This window comes from Zonotrichia albicollis, chromosome 16 (assembly GCF_047830755.1).
Source record: "Zonotrichia albicollis isolate bZonAlb1 chromosome 16, bZonAlb1.hap1, whole genome shotgun sequence".
Lineage (NCBI taxonomy): Eukaryota > Metazoa > Chordata > Aves > Passeriformes > Passerellidae > Zonotrichia > Zonotrichia albicollis.
The window spans coordinates 4,743,413-4,764,102 of record NC_133834.1 but is presented as its reverse complement, the minus strand read 5'-3'; the positions used below and the strand labels follow the sequence as shown (position 1 = coordinate 4,764,102).

Genomic DNA, 20,690 nt, shown 5'->3' with positions numbered 1-20,690 from the left:
CTGAAAAGCTTCACTTGGGCAAATCAGGAATTGTTGGGGCAGGAAAAAAGGTCCTTTTCCCCACACCCCTAAATGCAAAAGGCTGAATTTCACATAGTGAAGGTGACCACTAACCACCCAGCTCAGCCTGGATACAAAGGTTATCTCCTCCTTCCAAATCTAAAGGTCAAAGACAGAATGTGGATAGCAAGTGTCCATGTGGGAAGGGAAGGAACATTCAAATTCAAGGTGTGACAACAAGACTGGGGGCACTGCCAGAGGTACAGTGTGCTCAGAACACATCATGGACTGAAAGGTCAGCCAAGACAGTTGGGTTGGTCAGCAGGTAAAAGGACCCCAAGACTGAAGGACAGCCTGGGGCTACAGGAACTGAGTTAATAAAATTATAAAGAAAAACAGATTTCAACATAAATAGTAGCAGCAGCTATTACCAGTTCCTAGCCCAGGTTTGACTGAAGAGAAACCTTTTTCCAGGGAAATAGTTTTGCCATAGTTTGGAATTCATCTGACAGACATGTGAAAGCAAATACCTCCACATTACTGAAAAAGAAGAAAACCCAAATGCAGTCACATCTGCCTTGCAATGAACTCGCTAAGCAGAGAGGCAGCAGGAGAGGATCTCTCCATCCTCCTCTTCCCCCTCCAGTACCCACAGACATTACCCAATGCATTCTCCATAAAGCAAACTGCTTTTGCTTGGAAGATAAATTCCATTCTCCACTTACAGACAAATCACTTTCTAGAGCACAGAAGAGAACATAATGACAGCATTTAGTGAAGGTATTGGTTTGAGCTTTGCATGTTGTTGCAATTAGATTTGCAATTACAGCATCCTCTCTCCTTCTCTCACTCTGAGCTGCTCTGCTGCCCTAATTTCCTCCTGAGCATCTTTTATCCATGTGATATCTCACCACTGCTATGTTCTCTCTGTTGAGAGTCCCAAAATCCTTGGTGTTTTTTCAAAAGCAAACAGGACCCCTGGCACCTCCCATCGCACTTGGCTTCCAATTAATTAACTGCTGAATATGAGCTCATTTGAGTCACCCCCATCAAGACCCCAGCACCTCCTGGGCTGCTGAGTACAAGGAGGACAAACTCCAGCTTTCATGTGAGCATGGGAGAACTACATGGGAGCATGACCAACCCCACAGGCTGTCCTTCCCCTAAAATCAACCACAGCCCTTGCCCTTCAAAGCATCTCTCTAAAATAAAGAGTAAACTTGTCAAGAAAAAAAAAAAAATCACGCATGGTAAACACAGCACAAGCTGTATCAGAAAAAAAAGATTTCTGAAAAGCTGAACGAAAAGGTGGCACAATTAAACACTTGATCCTGGAGTTTACTTAGCCTCTTTAATTATTTCTAAATATTAATACTGTTAGTAAAATCAATGCTCAGCTTCCAAGTGGTCCCCAGCTCCATTTTTTAAATTTCTCCCCATCAAGAGCACTTACTAAAAGCTTTTCCCTCCCTCCTAAAGATCTTGTTAGTTTGGCAGGAAACAGAAGTTCTTGTTGAGAAGTCCTCTGTCTAAAAAGATTCTCTAAAATGTAATCCTAATTTAGTAATTACTGCAGTATTTCCTCATTCTTCACAACCCATCAAAATCCTCCCCAGGCACTTTCAGATGCCCTTTCTAACCTTATTCTAATACAGCTGCTTGGCTGCTTCCTATCTGGAGAGGATTCATCAGAATTACTAAAAAGCAGTTCCTCTGGGAATTTCTAAAATTTCCCCAGCACAGGGGAAATCTCTGCTAACTCACCATGGCCCTACCCTGGCACAATTCCAGGTGATCTTTACCTTGACCAGCTTTAAATCAACACTTCTTGAACAGAAATGTAGCTCATTCCAAACATGCCCTAAATGCAGAATAATAATTTTGATGTTCATTACAAACCTAGGAAATTAATGCCCTACAGCAAACCCTGGCGCTGCAGCTTGCAGCTGTGTTTGAGGAGATGTAAGTTTGAAAAAGAGGAAGGATAGTGATTTTTTCAAAGGTTGAACAGTTTCCCTTCCTTCTGCCAGCACCAGCCCATTCATCAAATAAATATTCCTCCCACTATTGCATAAGTAACTAAGAAGAAAACACATTTTATGATTTTAACCAGAAACTAGAGCTAATCCCTTGAAAATGTGCTATGGGAAAGAACAGGATGGCACCTCTAAGATGAAGCTTCTCCCCAGTCCTCCCACCAGCTCCTTTACTCCCTCTGTGTAAAACCAAAATTTGACCTGGCTGACAAGCAGCTTGAAGCTCAGAGTAAGCCCCTTTCTGCAGCTTTCACACTCCAGAGAGGTTTAGAAACAGCAGGAATAGAGGTGGGGTCCTCCAGGACTTTTGGGTTAATTTTAGGGAAAGAACTAAGAAGGGTTCACATAAGCACCATCATCACTGCAACCACAGGCTCCTGCACACTGAGGAGCATCAGAGCCACTCCTGCCTGGGTGTGGGAAGCAACTGAAGAGTAAAACATAGCCAAAAAACCCATAAAAAGGTGTCTGACCCTATATACATACATATGAGTTCAGGCTCTTCCTATGCTGCTGCTCCTTAGCCCCTCTTCAAACACACACCCCCCATTCACCACAGACTTCCTAATTACTTGAAGAAAAGAAAAATCAATAAGAAAGAAATTAAAGTTACAAATCTAGCTCAAGTCAGTCACACACCCAGGGAAAATGTGTTCCTGGGGTAAAGTTTATCTAGTGTCATAATTTTATTGAAATCCTATATCTTCCTATTGACTTTTATGGTTTCAAGCTGGATGCCAGAGTTATCATTATTAGAGTCTCAGGGTTGCTCGCAGGCCTGAGGTTCGAGGTGGCTTTTTTATTTTTTTCCTTTTATAAACAAGCTGTAATTGTCTGGTTTATTGATCAATAAATCTTTCAACTGCCTCTCTTCACCCCGCTCCTGTTCTGGTGAGTCCCCTGCACCATTCTCTGCAGGAAAATACAGGGTTGTTGTTTTTTAAAGAACAGATTGCTTTGTCATTAGCAATGAGAGAGCAGGAATTGTGCTGGTCAGTTCCAATAATGGCTTTTTAATGACACATTGTAGTCACAGTAAAATCTGCTTTATTTCCACACGAGTGAACCCTGACTATTAATCCACAACCCAATGGCACAGCTCTCTTGCTCTCTCACTTGTGCACAGGTTAGAGCCTGGCAGAGGAGAAAGACTCTCTACAGTGGAATCAGAATGATATTTTGTAGAATGCTTCCCTTCCCACTCGGTGCTTTTTTGATGGTACAGAAATATTCCCAAGTATTACATCAGCTTTTTGTTTAATTAATGATAATTTTTGAGGAATGTTAACAGGCTGCTTCATTATCAGAAATCAGTGGCAAGATTTCTTCCCCCTCCTCTTCATCTTCAGACTCCTAAATCCAAATTAGTTGTAATAAGGGAAAATTTCAAGACTGAAGAAAGATATGGAGCTTCAACATCAAACAGATGCTATTTGCAATCAGGTATAATTTAGCTAACTATTTCTTGTAAAAACACAAATAAAAGAGAGAGGCAACTGTGCAACAGAGGTCTGGGCTTTCTGGCTTTAAACTAATATATGGAAGAAGGGAGATGGCAAGTGGAGCTTGACCAGATGTTTAACATCAGTAAAATTAGTGACAGGCACAGGAATATAAACCAAAATATGGTTAGAAATAACTGAAGAAAACTTAAATTTATTAGAATGTGTCAGGACCTACTGACAAAATATATTCTTAGGTTACTTGATAAAATTATTCACATTAATCTCTGGTCCATGAGCAACCTCCTTTTGTGAGGAACTTACAAATGTTAGGAAAGCAACTGGAAACAGGACAGACAGATCCAACTTTTAAGAGAAGGATGGATGAGAGGATACAGATTCTGGCAATTATAAATCACTTCAATATTTCGGTATCTCATAAAATACTTGAAAAAAACATTAACAATCAAATTGCAAACAGCTAGAGAAGAATTAAGGACAAGAAACAATCAACTGAGCCTTAATATGAATAATATGAAAACAGTCTAATTTCCTTCTTTGACAGGTAAATTGTCTACTGAATAAAGGCAAATAATAAATGTGATAAATCTTAACTGCAGTGATGTGTTTATCAAAGAGGAGAATTACAATTCAACAACATCTCTGTAATTCAGAGGAATGAGTTTGTACCAGGGTGATGAAGCTCATGGAAACAAAGCACAGAGCCCTGAGTGCCAGCAGAGCCATCAAGCTGCACATCAGTGGGAATCTGCCCCTTCCAGGGCTGCCTGTTTGTGCCCTCCTGATGGGAAACACGTGCAGCCCTCTCCAGGTTCACCAGGATACACCCTGTGCCCTAAAAACCCATTAACCAGGGAATGGGAACAGGGATGCTGACAATTAACAGGTTCTGCCTCAGTCTGAGGGCTGTTAAACCTTACTTTACTTGCTTTACTTCCAAAGTAACTTCTTCTATGTTCAAATTCTGTTGTTTTATGGAAAGTGTAGGGGAAAAAGGAATAATCAAGCAACAGCAAGGCCCAGGAAGCACCAGCCCTGCAGGGACAGCTGGGGCTAAAGACACATTGGGTCAGACTCTGCTCTTATCCCTCAGCTCCCTCTTGCAGCACTGCTAATTAGCACAGGAGCTAATGGACTCTTCTGGAGCAAAAACCCCAAGAGCTCTCAGCCAAACAAAGCCAGCAAAAGTTAAATTGCCAAAAACTTCTCAACCCCTCCTTGCCTTCAGCAGCAGCTATGGTGACCAGAAGGCAAATGGTTCCCCTTTTTCTTAGCACTCTTATCTTCTGTACAAATCATCTTTAAACCAAAATTTTCTACTCCCAAGCCTACAAATAGCTTCCTTCTCAGCTGCAGCCATTTCCCAACACTTCTCTCTGTGGCTGACCTATTTTCACATTACTTTGCAAATCAGAACTGACTGCAGACACATATGTATGCACACACCATTGACTTTCTACTCAAGACCTCAATTAAAACACCATTTACAAAAAAAACCCTGTTAACTTCATAAAAATAAAAACATCCAGCAGATTTCACTATCCTTGCCCTGACAAGACCATTAGGAAACATTTTTTAAAGTATCCTTAATTCTCAGATGTGACTGTCTATATATCAACACTCTGCTGGTGTTTTTGCCCCTCAAGCCAATATAAAGCCACTGCAGGAATCTAAAGATGGATTTAACCTCTAAAGAAGCCTTGCAGATGTGCTGTGCCATACAACTAAGGCTTCTCCAAGAAAAATAAAATATTCCTTCTTTTGAAGTCCAAGTAGCTCCATCCACACCTAACAGAGCAGGTGAGGAGAGGTCAGAAAAGCTGGTGTACATAACCACAGGCACACATCAAACCAGGAATCCTTGTGCATGCCAGCATCTCTCTGCAAAGGATGGCTTTCATCTGTTTTCTAACACTCAGAGCCATTTTCTTGCTAGGAGAGTCAGGTTATCATTCAGGCTGAAAAGCAACTTTCCTCTCAAGGCTGGAAGTCTGGAGAAAGCAACAACTCAGGGAAACTGTGGTGGGAAGAGGGCACAATCAGGCAGAGAGCAGGGGAGAGATTATCAAAGCCTCTTTTCAGGTGCCAGAACACAGCATTCAGAGACACTCCTAGCTTCTCAACCAGCCATTCTTAAATTTTGGAGCAACTCTACAATCCAATTGCTCTTCTGGCCAACGTTCAGCTGGCAGCTTTAAAACTCCTACAAATACCTGTGTACATCTCACGTGCTCTTGTATTCTGTGGGTTTTCCTCCTGATTTACAGTCCTCCCTTTCTAGCTCCTGTCCCTCTCCTCCAACACTTCTCTGCAGAGAGCTCAGCTTGCCTTATATCCTGGCAATGGACCAGAGCAAATAAATCCACTGTAACTCTTTTAATCCGTCTCTGATAAATCTCCTGCTTTACTATCTTCTGGAAAATTGTGCATGGTCTCTGAAAGCCCCGTTTTGCTTATAGCACATCCATATGCCAGCTGACAAGCAATCATACAACTGACACTGCAACAAATTAAATATTATCTGACTAAAATACCCCTGGGGTCCTCTTGCTTCACAGTGAGTTTAACATGTTTAGTTATGTTTCTTAGCCTCCTGCTGCTGTGGAATAATTGTATGGCTTTTTCTTAGTTTAGCTCCCCTCTACTGGAACACTCACTGCTGCCTGTCTCCAGAGTGAGCCTGCTTTTCTGTCTCAGTGTGTTTGGCATCTCTTCATCCCAAAAAACCCCTCTTTTTCCTATCATTTCTCACAGTCCCACTGCTTTATCAGTGGCAATCTTGTGTGTGAAGCTGCCTTATTCACCTGCCTCAGCACAGGGTCACTCTCTATCTGACACCAGTATCTAACACCATGTGCATGGTTCACATGTGAAAAACAGTAATTTATTTTTAAAAAGCCACCCAAAAACCCTGAACATACCTTCTTCAATCTAGCCACTAGATTGCAATCACTGCCAGAGGGAAAGCATACAGCTGACAAGGGAATGGATTCATCCTCACTGGCGATACAAAACTAATGCTACTCACCTATTGGAAAAAAAACAAAAACAAACAAACAAAAAAAAAAAAACCAAACAGAACTAAAAGTAAGAAAAAAAACAAAGTTTCTGTGATGGTACACAAAATTTTTATGCTGTTAGGGTATAAAATTTCACCCCCATGTTCATTCCTTAAGCTCAGACTTCTTTTTCCTCCTGTCTACTAAGTAACCCAGAAGTTGGCCTCTAAAGCTCTTAACAGACAGTTTCCTACAGTTTTAACCACTTAAATATCATTAACCTAGGAGGAAAGTAAACTGAACTGTGCTCAAAGCCAGTGCAGTTATCTCTGCAAGAACAAAGGAAGAGGAATGGCCCCATCACCTGGGCTCTGCTCCCTGGACATTCAGGCTGAGACAGAACTGAAGCAGGAGGGCAAAGCTCTCACCAAAAAAAAAAAAAAAAAAAAAAACAAAAACAAAAACAAAAAAACCCAGACATGAGTTCATCCAATCCAACACAGCACATTCCATTGAACTCTAAAGTAATTCCTTGATCCCCTCATGATGTGCCAACAACTCCAGAAATACGCCAGCTGTGGCGTTTTGAACAAGGCAAAGAAAAAGGGATTTTAGGTGATGCCTCAGAATATACATCACCTGACTGCTTTATTAGAAGATATTAATTACTTCTTAATAATTTAATTACTTCTAATAATTAATTACTATTAGAAGATATTTATTACTTAATTCATAAAACATTCCCTTTACTGCCTCCAGGGTATAAAAATCAGTGATTCCAATAAGAGTTTCACAAATTTTACATCAAGTTATCTCCCAGGTCAGCCATAGTATATCTGCATTAATATAAAGGATTCTCAGGGCAGAGGGGACTCAGCTCTTGGCCCTTGCAGCCCAGAAGAGAGAACACCAGGGAGAGAAGACTGAACTGAGACTGAAATTTGGCCCAGGGTTCACCTTCCATATCACATAAACCACGTATAAAGCAAAAGAATATCCAAATATATTCTTCTTGAAATAATAAGAACCATAAAGGGTGACTTCACACCATAACCATGTTCCTAACAATAATACTGGGGGCCAGATTATTTAATCACACCCAGTGATTTACCCAGAGCAAAGCAATGATCAGTCTTTACTCCAAGCTAAAATTCTATGCTTTCCCTGCATGAAGTCAAAATACTAATTTTACATCATATGTTTCCCATTACCTAGGTGATGAGGGTTCCATGTTTTAACTTGTACCCTTTGAAAATATCAGAGATCATTTTAACACCTCTGTCTTATAAAAGATGGAAAACTGCATCACCTCTTTGGCTGTTTGCAGGACCAGTTTATTCTCTCACCCAGAGCACAGCTCAGCCAACACCCTCAGAATGTGCCTCATTAGCTTAACCAGGAGTCACCTTCAGAGTTTGCTCCTGGGCAGCAAGTGAGCATCATGAAGAGGATATTTAACCCTGTGACCTGCACTTCTGAAAGAGTTTTCTGCATTTGAAAAGGAAAATGTGCCTCCTCAGTGCTCAGGACTGCAGATTCTGCACAGAGCTTTGCCATGGGAATCCATCCAAACCTCAGGGCAGGCTGGCAGAGGAGCCCACAACCCCTCTGTGCCTGGCATCCTGCTCCTCCTGAGACCCTGACATGGCGAAGAACAAAACTGGATGGTTAAGAAACGGCTACAAAGATCACTTCAGGCAGGTATTTTACCAAAATTCCAGTTGCACCTTCACCTTGGCCTTCCCAACTCCATTAAAATGACATCTAATAAAAACACCTGAAAAACAACCTCTCATTGACAACTCCTCTGGATGCTTTCATTGATCATATAAATATCCTGTCTTTCTGAACACTGAGAAGCTCCTGACTTTACCAGTTTTCTGGTGGAAATTAATCCCTTTTTTTTTTCAGCGCTTGAAAATGCATTTTCTTTTATCAGCCTTTAATTTGCCACCTTTCAGCTCCATTGAACATCTTTGTTGCTGCCTTGCACAGACAGGGAAAACAACTCCCAAACAACTCTAAACCATTCATTCATTAGATTCTGTGGTTCCAAATTGTCACCTCTTCTTCAGCTGCTTTTTAAGGTCAACAAGTCCAATCATTATTTTTCCAGCATAGCTGCTTTCCCAATCTTTCACACTCCCATCACCCATGTCTGACTGCTGCTCTCATTCTGCAGCAGCTCTGCCTGAGCTGGGTTGATGAGGAATAAGTGAAGAAAACAAAGTTCTGGGTCCCTTCCCCTTCTGTCTCTGAGTAACAGGTATCTCCTCATCCCTCCTGCCATGCTCACAGCAACAGGACAAGATGTTCTCCCAAAAGCTGCTGAGCATGGGGATGACAAAAAAACAGCAAAAAATCTCCCCCCTCAACCACAGCAGCAGACAGCACCAAAAAAAAGAGAATTTATCTCTACACCTGAATCTCCAGTTCTTGTGCTAACAGCACACATGTACAAATTTTCTCAAATTTCAACATTTCAGGACTGAAATTTTTACTTTATAATAGCCTACTAGTTAGTAAAGCTAATTTTAACTATCTGCCACTCAGTGAGCACCTTCCCTTTAGTATCATTAGACACTGCAAAATTAATTCACAGACAAAATGACATTGCTTTCTTTTCTCTTCCTCCACTGTCTCTGCAATATTAAGTCAACAGAATCTTTCCTCAAAACTGCACTGACATCAAGAATGTTATGCTCACACCATTAGACAAAATGTGAAGCATTGAAGTCGTGCTTCATTTAAAACAAGTGGAAAAATCAGTTTACCAGAAGAAAAACATTGTTTAGGAAAGATATTCATTATACACATCTGAAAAACAATTATGATTAAATGTACGAGACAGAAACATTCATCATCCTTTTAATATTTGACCACAATCTTTGCATTTTCAACAAAACTAGATTTCAGTCAAGAACAGAAACATTATTAAAAAAGCTCCTTTGTTGCAAACTAAACCCTTTGGTTTGTTTTCATTGTAACAAACGGCCACATTTTGGAGAATGAAACAGACCATCAGCTTTTCTACTTCCGAGAACAACTTCCAAGTGTACAGATTGTGGTAAAACCACAGAAACACCTGGCAAACAGAAGACAGAGGGGAAAAGTCCCTCCCTGCCATGTAACACCACAGAAAAAGCTACTCAATATGATGATTATCCTAATTCCATATGCAACACTTCCACACAGAACTTTCTGAACAATTTTAAGGGACTTTTCTTGAATTTTCACCTTTACTGCATTCCACCTACCAGAAAGACAATCCAAAGGATGCCCAACCCACCACAGGCAGAATTACAGAATTTTGAGTTTGTAATCAAGTCTTCAAGAAAACAAAAAGGTGGGAACAGACCCTTTTGCACTGCAGTATTTAAACCCACAACACTCACTCCTAAATTTGTCCCATCTCTGGAAAAAAGTCCATTGTGACATGCCAGGAAATACTATCAGAACAATTTTTCTTATTCTAAAGTAAGTTAAAACTTTTAAGTAAAGTCACATATCTGTTGCTATATTTGGTTCTTCTGCTTCCATTTGGAAAATACCATTATATTATTTAATAAAGTGCCTTTCAATAAACCTGGCACACTCCTGACTTAGTGCAATCTTTCTCAAATACACCTTTATCTTACCAGCCAGTGCTGCAGGAGATGATGCCACTTTCAATGGAGTCTATTATCAGCACTGGGCAGACTCAAACTTGCACAACAGTTGAGGCTTGAAAGCTGCTGAGGATATTGTCCTCCCCAGCTCTCCTGGTTTCCCCTTCTCTCCAGGAGAACATTCCATGGAATTCTTCCAGGCAGGTTCATGAACAGCTCAGATTCCCCTCTCCAGAAGATCAGGGCTGTGATCCTGATCCCATTGGCTTTGCTTCCCTCTCTCAGGAGTCATTTTCAATTATTTAACAGTGTCCTTAACATCCACCCTAGGCTGTTTAAAAAACCCATAAAATCACTTGAATCCACAAAAAAAGGGTTGGTTTGGTGATGAAGGGAAGGCAAAAGATAACAGGAACAAATCACATAGCTGGAATTTCTGACCACCTGACAATCTCTCTCAACTTACTCCAAAAATATTTCATATTTCACTTGCAACTATTATTTTTACACTTGTCCTTATTATTTCACCTCCAAGAACAACATTTGTGAGCATTAGCATGTTCAAAGACAGCAGGACAAATGCATTGTTTTTGTCAGTGCAGTCCCAGAGATGCTGCCCATGGTTTTTAATTCTCTTCAGCTTCTTGAGGGTAAAGAAGCACCCAAAAAGCAGCAAGTGATAAGTTCCTGCCAGTCTCCCTGTGCACATCAAGGATTCTAAATGCACACACAAACAAAATCAACAAGCAAGGTTATGCAGAAGAATCTCTGTGCCAAATACCTGCCTCGAGTCCATGGAAGATGCAAGACAAATTTCACAGCAGATGTCAAATCTTTTGAACTTTTTCTCAATCAAATTAGCTACTAATGAAACAGTTTATGATTAATACTCACTTAAGTCAAGAAGAAAATTAGAGGGAAAGCTATCAGTTCAGAACACGAGCAAATCACATCAGCTCCAGGTACACATAATGAAAGGAGAACATGCACAGAAAATGCTATTGCTGTATCTTCAGAAGTCTCCAATTTCTGAACAGGCTCTTGAAACAGTGTGATCACCACGTAAGATCCTCCAGTGGCATTTCTGTGACACGAGGAACAAGGTACAAAAGCAGCTGATGTACCTGTGAAGCACAGATGTACCTGCTGGTGATGGATCTCGTGATGGTCCCAGCACATGAAGCCTCCCAGAGGTTTGTATCTCACTGTCACCTCCACAGAGCTCCACTCATGGAAATATTGATCCCATCCACCTCAGGCTGCTTGCAATCCCAGGCTGGCTCTGTCCCTCAGCCCAGGGAGCAGGACCAAGGTCAGGGAGGGAGGAGAGGGCAAAGCAGAGTCCATCCATCCTGTCTGAGCCCAGAGCTGCTGGGGCAGTGCCTTGGCAGCAGGAGCAGAACACAAAATACCTGCTAGAAATGATCTCCACGCCTGTGAGCACAATTCCTGGCAAAAATTTATCACCTCTTCCTCCAGAGCAGTCTTGTACATATTTGAAGATATGCTGCCCTGCAGTATTCACCAGTGTAGTTCTTCACTTTTTCCTCTTGCTTTTTTACCATTTCAGTAGATGGTTAATAAATATCATTTTCTCTCCAACAACTGAGAAGAACCATTCTAGCATATCTCTCAGTTATCCAGAGCTGACTGGAAGGAGAGCCAGAAATAAATGAGATGGGGAATAAGGACAAGAAATCACTTTGTAATTGAAAACTCAGGGCCAAGCAAAATGCAAAATACTCACAGAGCCGTGCTAAAAATCAAAGCAAAGAAGAAATGTCTGTGGTCTTTGATTAATAGTCTGTATTTGTACATCCAACAAGTTACCCAATATACCTAATTTTAACATAAATCTCTGAAAGCTTTAATTTTAAAAACAAATGTAGTACTAATCAAAAACCCTTCCTCACCACGGCTGTGGAAAGTTTGTACAAAGACCTGCTCCTCCAGAGGGCATAGAATAGAAACCGTAATTTTATTTAGGTTTTGGATATGTGAGAAAGGAAGGAAAAAATATTGTCAGTTCAATGTGTATGAAAAAAAAAAGACATGAAAAATAAACAGGTTGAAAGCTCTGAAGTTTTCATCTCAAAAAAAAGCTTTATGCAAAATTTTAAAAACTTCTGAGGAGCACAAGCAAATGAAGGAATTAATCTCCAGCTGAAGTCTGCATGCTTCTAAAAGAAGGCACCTATTCAATCATCTTTTTCTTAATCAACAGTTTAATACTGTAAACAGCAAACCAGCAGCATGACAAATGAAGGTTTTAGAGAGAGCTTCTCCCTGCCTCCTCCTGTGGCACCAAAAGGCAAACAGCTGCTCGCTCTGCCTGGCACTCCCTGTCCTCACTCTGGCACACTAATGGCTTTTCTGACAAGGCAAACTCTAATATTAGACACTGCTCTTATTAGCTCAGATCAGAGGGTGCTGTTAAACCCTGCAGGTACCACACTCTGCCGAGGTTGCTCTTTATTTCACAAATCATGTGTAATTGCCTCTTTAATATCACCCACTGAACTGACTTGAACACAATCATTCTTCTTTAAATTCAACATTCGTGCTCTTCAAACATATTCCATTCTTAAAGAATACTTTTTACAATAAAAATACTTCAAAAGCTTAGAATTGAAGTTATTAGACAATTTACCCCACTGATACCAACAGGAAAGAGACACACAAAGGCAACTCCTCCCATGCTCCAAACAGCAATTGCTTTTTTCCTCGCCACATGAAGAAACAGGGGTTTTCTGAAGTGGCTTTAAACCCTTCTATTTCAATGAACGCCGTGTGATGGATATGGCTGTTATTTGCAACGCCATAGGAGTGTGTTATAAATAAGGCAGTGTTATTTATAAGCAGTGTGTTGTTGTGCACACCAGAGCAGCCCCAGAGGCACAGCATCCCACGGCAGGCTGGCTGGGGAGGAAGGCTTTGATGGAATGCTGGCACAGGCTCAGGCACACAGGTGATCCCTGGCAGGAACCAATGGGGGCATCTTGAGACCCTCACAGGGGCAGAACAAGACATGGGAAACAAGCAGGAGCTGGGCTGAATTCTGCATTCAACACTAAGGAAATTTCTGTGTTTGATAGCAGAGGCAGGAATGACAGCCTGTCTGTGCTGGGGGTGGTTAATGCCAGCGTGAAGCGCTTGCTCAGTGTGGACTGAGAGGGGAGGGCAGTTACTCATCACTAATGCTTACTTACACACCACTCTCCCACCAAGCTTGCTAACAGTCTGGCATGTTAATGGATAGTAAGGAAATTTTTTTTCTCCCTCTTCTCATCTTTGGTCTTACCCGCTATGCTGGAAACAATTTAATTACTGCTAAATCATCTCCAACAAAGCACGCCAAGCCTGGCCCTGCATTTCTTCAAGAGGTGTGATTTTATCCCTCAGTTTCTCCTGCTTTTTCACTTATTTGCTTTTTAAACAGAAGAGATGACTGTCAAGATGTATGAGTTTTGTATTTCCCTGCCTTTTACAGATGACATTAGGCTCTTCCTTGCTCATCCCTACTGAAACAATGCTGTCTCCTGGCACGTCAACTTTAAAAAGCAAATGCAATTGAAGTTATCACCATGCAGCTCACAAAGAGAGATACCTGCATGATATAATTGATTCCTCTTCTGATCTCACTGGTTAACAAAAATAATTGAATTTGGTACTCTTTTTAACACACTCGCATATTCTTTTACAGTTCTGAGTTGAACATCCTCCTTGCTTTTGTCCTTGGTCTCATTTTAAAAACTTTTATCTTTAGTTCACCAATCTAGCACAAGCAAGAGACTCTCCAGTCTGGGGAAAACTGGAGCACAGACAATTAAGGCAAGAGAAGCAGGAGGAAAAATGCAGTATAATATATGCAAATGCAGATGCCTTATGAGGACACTGTTATAAGTAACTTGTTCATGAAACTCTTCCACTTCGCAGTGCACAAGTGCAGGGCCACCTTTAGGTTTTTATGCTGTACTTTTTAGCAATTAATCCTAAAGCAGCCTCTTAGGGGAGCTCAGCATCACCATCTCCATGTCCCAGGAGGAGAAAGTGGTGCCCCCAAGATGAAGTGGTTGTGGTCACTCACCAGTTTAGAACTGGGCTAAAACACAGACCTCTGAAGGCTCTCTGGGGATCTTCTCAGTGATTAGGTCATTCTTGTCAAAGCAAAACACCAAAATGTGCACCAGCTCTGGCTAGGAAAGGATCACTGGAAGGTGCTGCCATTTCTGAGGTGCTGCCTCTCCTGAAGACAGAGAAGGGCAAAACCAGAAGGAAGCAATAAAAGGAAGCAGAAATAGTGACAAGTATGAGCATTCCCAAAGCATTCCTGTTGCACGTGCTCCAAATTCTTGACGTTCAAAAGTCATGAAAGACATCAGGAGATCGAATTCCTTTCTGGTTTTGCAGAAGAAATGATCAGTACCTACCAGAATCAACCAATATGTGGCTTTGAATTCTAGGAGTAAAAGGGGAAACCCAAAAGTGCTGCTTTGTCCCACTATGAGGAGATCATGCCATCATCTCCATCCTTCTGGAGATGAAGATTACCAGCTCTACCTGCAGCCACTGATACTCCATCCTATCCCTCATGTGAGCAAAGGAACACACAAGAAAATCCTCTCATTTTCTTCTCAGGTCAGCTTTTTGCTGATGGAACTCCAGAAATATTTTCAAACCTGTTCTGAGCAAAGGACCAGAGTATTTAGATTGGGAAGGGGAAAGTCTCAAGTTTAAGGTCACAAACCCCACAGTGAGTTCCAGCAGCACAAAGCCAAAAACCTCCCTGTATCTCCATTTCACACACAGGTGAGGAGAGAAGCCAGCCCTGATGTCAGAGCCACCAAAAATCGCATCCTTCAGCAAAACCAGTGCTGCATTCACAGGATAACTCACTGAGCTGCTGAATTTCTATGCAGCAACAGAACCATGTAAGGATCAAATAAAATTAATTCTGTCTAATAACAAATTAATTGTCCATGCCAACCTCTAATGTCTCCATCATCAAATGAATTTCCATGTTATTTACCCACCACAACTTCCCATGGGGAAGGAGAAAGACAGCTGCTTAGATTAAAGAGTAAAACAGAAGAGCCTCCTAGACAAAGATTCTTTTCATTTTCTAAATGATTGCTCTACTCCACAACATCTTTGGAGAAATAATGTTATTTTTTTCATTCTTTTCACAAAACCAAGATGCAAACTGCCTGATTTGATGCTGCTATTTCATTGTCTCAGAACTGCATGCACCAGCTTCTAGTGACAAGGAGAGAGAGAGGCTCATGCAGAAATAATGTTCCCATTACAGGAAAAATAAATTGTCGATAGACCTAAGGAAGTTATTTTTCTCATTTTATATTTTTTGAGGAATGGATCACTGTAGTCCTCACCTTATTTATCAACAACAGGGACATCTTTAAAAGGCAACAAACAAAACCCACTTTATGGGTAAAACCAGGCTATAAATTCTTCCAAAAGACAACAAAACTGACATATGTTGTTATATACCCACTGCTCTTATTTTACAATCTTAATGCTTCTAAAACATCAAAAATTGTCCAGTTTGACCACACCACAGAGTAACTCTCAAAATCATCATCTAATTGAACAGGTTTTTCTTGGAAATAAAAGCAAGCTTTTCCTAACAGCAATATCAACGTTCTATCCATGTAAGCAATCTACTGTGATGCCTGAGGACTGCCCAAGCTTAGGAAACCAGCTCTTAACAAAAAGCTGATCCATTTAATCCTGGAGAAGTCCTGGGAAGAGAAAGGCAAAAGAGGAGAAAACAGATTTGGAGTAACTTGGATCTTTGACCTGATCAGTCCAACAATTCACTATTTTTGATCAGATAAGCAGTGGCAAAAGACACAACAGACCTTTTAGACAGGAGCCAGAGTGCTTTGTCACCCAACACACAATTCTTATTTGGACAAGGGTTTAAAATGTTATTACTCACAGGGCAGGCATGGGATAACCACCCAGTAGCATTTTTGTTATTGTATATTTATATTTGTATTGGGAAATCTTTGCTAGAAGCCAACAGCAGGACTGTGGTCAGACTTACAAGAGTTCCCAAGATCACAGCGTGGTCCTACCAAAATTCTGCCCTGACTGTCCCTGCAGCCACAGAGAAAAGCAAAAATCCATGCACAGCAAGGCTACGGGGCACAACCTGCAAGAAATCTTTCAAAAGTGAACATGATCTATCAAACCGATGTAATTTATCCTGGCTGCAATGGCTTTTCTACACAGAGAAGATTAAGAGCAACAGAGTCACTCTTCCAAATCAGAAACAAAACAACTTTTAGTTAAGAAATGAAGCAGATGGCCTGTGCAGATTAAAGAGAAGGTACAGAGCAATGCACGAGCAAACCGCTGTGCCCAAATCCCACAGTAATTACCGTGGTGGCGGCGGCTCACTAATGATGCTGTGCCTCTGAACTGGGACAAATTAACACAAAGACACACATGCTGCTGACTTGCAGCCCAGGGGAAGGTGAATATTGTGGAGACTCAGGCATTTAAGGCAATCACAACAGATTAAACGCTGCGAGGTAGAGGCAGGCGGCATGCGGTCCCAAGAGGAAAGGGAAATGGGAAGGAATGTGTTCCTCATCTGTCCTAGAAAACAAAATGAAAATGAAAACTCATGTTCTACACACATCCATTGTACAGACTCTCTCTCATCCCTCTGTTTCTCAGTGTCTTTACTGTTATTCCATTTCCCCAAACTCCTGTAGAGGCTGGAGATCAGACGCGCTGTCAATGGCATCGATCTCAGCCAGGATAAACCAGCACCACCCGGCCCAGGGGTTCTGCTGGTTCAAGTGTGAACCTCCACAAAGCAAAACTGTTTGAAACCACATCCCCTGCATTGACTTTTCACTCCCAAACACGGTGAGCTGCCAGAGCAGTACATCTGGAGTGGATGCCTAATGAACACTGCAGTTTTCCCCACTGAGAGAAATGGCAGCTAACATCCCATCCCAATAAGTTCAGGTTGTTTAGCCTGTGGTAGCAGCTCATTTTCTTGCACCTCTGGGAATAGAGGTGCAGTTTCCAGTGTGGCTTTTTGGATATTATTGATGCTGACTTTTCTGGGCTTCAAGATCTGGCAGGCAGTAAGAGTCTGCCTGGTCTGGGCCAGTGGAGAGCAATTCAATATTATTTTGTACTTCAGATGATGTTAAGCTAATGAAGGTCCTATTCTTTTTTATAACTCCCCATGCAAATGTTAATTTTTAATAAACTTTGCCCAAGTAGGATTTAAAGCTTATCTCACAAGACATATTTAGAGCAGTGCCATGGTGAAGTAATTCTGGGAAAAAAATATGTACAGCTGAAAATAGGATATTTCTGCATGCTTGCTTCAAAGGCTACCAAGAGGTTTTTTGCAGAGACTTGTCATCAGACTAGTCATTGTGCAGGACTGGAATTATAAATTAACAGCCCAAACCTGTGCCTCTCACGTGCTACAGAGGAACATCATCATCATCACCATGAGCTCTGTGCTGCACATCAGGGACAAAGACACCCCCAGGACATCCCACTGGAATCCCACTGAAGATGGCTTTTAAAATGTACTGCTGCTGAGGGACAACAAACAGCTCGTTACATATCCCTGCTCAAGACCCTACAATCAATTCAAAATAATTACACCTAATCATGCGAATAGCAGAAGGACGTCTACACATCCTTTTCAAAACCTGTTGAGCATTCTCTCTTCACATCTGTAACCCCCACAGCCCTGTTTCTGTCCATCACAAGTTAATTATGGGAGAGAGTTTCAAAATGTGTCAAGAGCTATCACATATCTGGGGGTCATTTGCACTGAAGACAGGAAAATGCATTAATGGAAATGGTGCTGTGAGCATCTGAGCTTTCTCTACACCATTCACAGATTCAAGGACAAAATTTACGGCCTCTCTTTTCCATCATCAGAACCATTCAAAAAGCTAAAGTTCAAAAAACACAATGTTAACAAACCAGACCTCTTTAGTTGTTTCATTTGCTAATTTTTGCTTATATGTATATAAGACAGTAAGTATTGTGCATCACTTCTTCCCCCACAATACTACTTTTGTCAGCACCTGCATTCAACCAGTCCATCCAAGAGGAAAGAAAAATAATGCTGGAGAGCTCTCTCAACCATCAGAATTTACCTTGTATTTCACAGCTTTCTTCATTGAGAAATGAAACCTTTGACTTTGGGAAATGAATCCTTTCCTATGCATAGGTCATCAACAGATGGCAGCAGAAAGAAAAGATGCTGCTCCTGAAATATTCATGTTGTTTGCTGCTCAAAGTTGCTACTTTACTTTGTGTCTTGAGGGATGACACCCAAAAATTAAAGCCAAAATCTAATTTTGGTTTTAGGATCCTTGCAGTGCTCTATTTAAGCTCCAGAAATCAAAATAACATAAAATTTTGATTAAACAAAAAAAGCGACTGCACTGACATCAAATTCTTACCTCATTATTTGAAACTCTTTTCATCTGTATCTTTAAAATTACCTTCTGCTCCCAATACCCACATCCATCACCAAGAATCACAACGTCTGAAGGTGAGGATGCAGAATGAAGGGCCTGTGACCCACAAATCAGACACACACGTGGGCACTGGAATTTTAGCTCCCAAAAAAAAATTCATGTTCTCTTCCCAGCAGCAAGGAAGGAATGGTTGCATTGAGCTAAATATCCTAGAAATCCATATATTTACAGGTCCTAGAAAAGGGATGTGGCATAAAGTAGCAAAATCCACATGTAATGCTGAAAAATACTTTTTTTTTCCCCTCAATTCTTTTCTAGTAAAATGCAAAAATGTGGATAAAAATGTTCAGCCTTAACTGTCACCACTGAAAATATTCATATTCTCAGCACATGGGACTTATTAAACAAATGCCCTTTATGGCTGAAGTGCTCCTGCATGATGTGGCTCCACCATAGTCTCAAAGCAGATCAATTTCTGACTGAATAAAGACCATTTCTTAGATAGCAAAAGAAGCGTGGATCTCTTTCTAAAACAACATAACAGAAATAAAAATTTCCTTTGAGCATGTGGCAAGATAAAACTGAAGATTCCACTTGATATACAAAATAGAAACCTCCCTCACACAAAGTATAACATAGATGAATGGCAAAAAAAGTGCACACACACATCACTGATAGGAAAAGCTTAAGAGCAGCTCTCTCTTTTTCTTAAATATTTTCATATTTGCCAAAACCAATATTGAACATCTAAAAATCAGGAGGCTTACTATTTGTGTAACAGAGATGAGCATCACAAATTAAAATACTTTGTGTTTTAAGCATTTCCATTTGTCAGAGCTCCTGCAGACAATGTTGTGTTGGCCCAGCCCAGGAAGGGACAATGTGTGCCCCAAATTCAGTAAATTCTGGGTGCTCACTGTCTTTCCTGAGCACCCATCCCAAATTCTCCCAGGCAGACAGCAACAGGATTTAGCCAGCACTGGTCTCCTCTGGTACGGGGAGTAAAGATTATTCTCTTGAAATAATAATATTTTATAATAATAATAATAATAATTCTCTGAATTATTCTGACCTGCGCAGGCCTGGGTAACAAAGCTTGGCAGCATCTCCCCAGACACACCTTTTCCCTGGGGTAGCTCAGATGGCACTCACACAACCACAACAGGGAGAAATCCAGCCTGATGTTATTGCACAGCAGCATTTCATCCTGCTCAGCCCAGCAGCCTGGCTGAAGAGAGGATTTGGGATATCAAATACAAGAGGAAACCTCAAACACCCAAATCCCTGAGCATCTCTGGCCTGACATCCCTTTCAGAGCATCTTTTAAGGGAGCTGTGCTACCAAGGCAGGAACGAGCAGTCATGGCTTTTCAGTGTGGGTGACCTTCTCCCCTCACCTGCCCCCAAATGAGTCTCCAAAAAAGTTGGTTTTTTTCCCTTTCCCTCCTCTTTTAACTCTTTCACAAAATGTCACATTGATTTTTCAAGGCCAGAGAACAGCCACCTGACATCTGAGAGTAAGACCATCGTGTTTTCCACCAGGAAAACCACAAAAGGATAAAATGAAGAGAAAGGCTGAGAGTTGTTTCACAAAGGTCACACAGAACACAGGGGCTGCAGCCCGTGGTAAAGGCACTTTGGGTTTAGTAAGCCACTCACTTTGCATGTCACCTGCACACTGGGGAACAAAAAACTACAGAAAACAAATCTGTCTCTAACTGCCCTTGATCCTTAGAAGTTTCATTACCTCCAGAATGCTCAAACTATCTGCAATATCCTCAGCAGCTGACAAAACTCTTTACTTGTGCTCAACAATACAGACGGTTTTGATAATTTTATTTAAAAATGCAGAAAATGAGGTTTCTCATTTTCCTAAAGCATTAAACTCCCTCTTGAAGTGTAACCTGAGATCAATTTTATTTCATCTGTTATGTAGCAGTTTTAATAAAGTGTTAAAATCAAAGATATTGAAAAATTACAGGAGAAAATAATCCTCTGAAATAATGTGAAAATGGAACGGGCAAATAATCATGCAACTGGAGCAGAAAACTATTACATCCACTCTCAGTTTGCTTCCATGCTGAGCATCTCCT

General features: G+C 41.0%; 1 protein-coding gene across 3 annotated transcripts in view; it reads right to left on the bottom strand.

Moving 5' to 3' along the window:
* The window catches only part of MAD1L1 (mitotic arrest deficient 1 like 1), a 347,982-nt gene that overhangs the window by 208,180 nt on the left and 119,112 nt on the right, over positions 1 to 20,690 (bottom strand). The window lies entirely within an intron of this gene.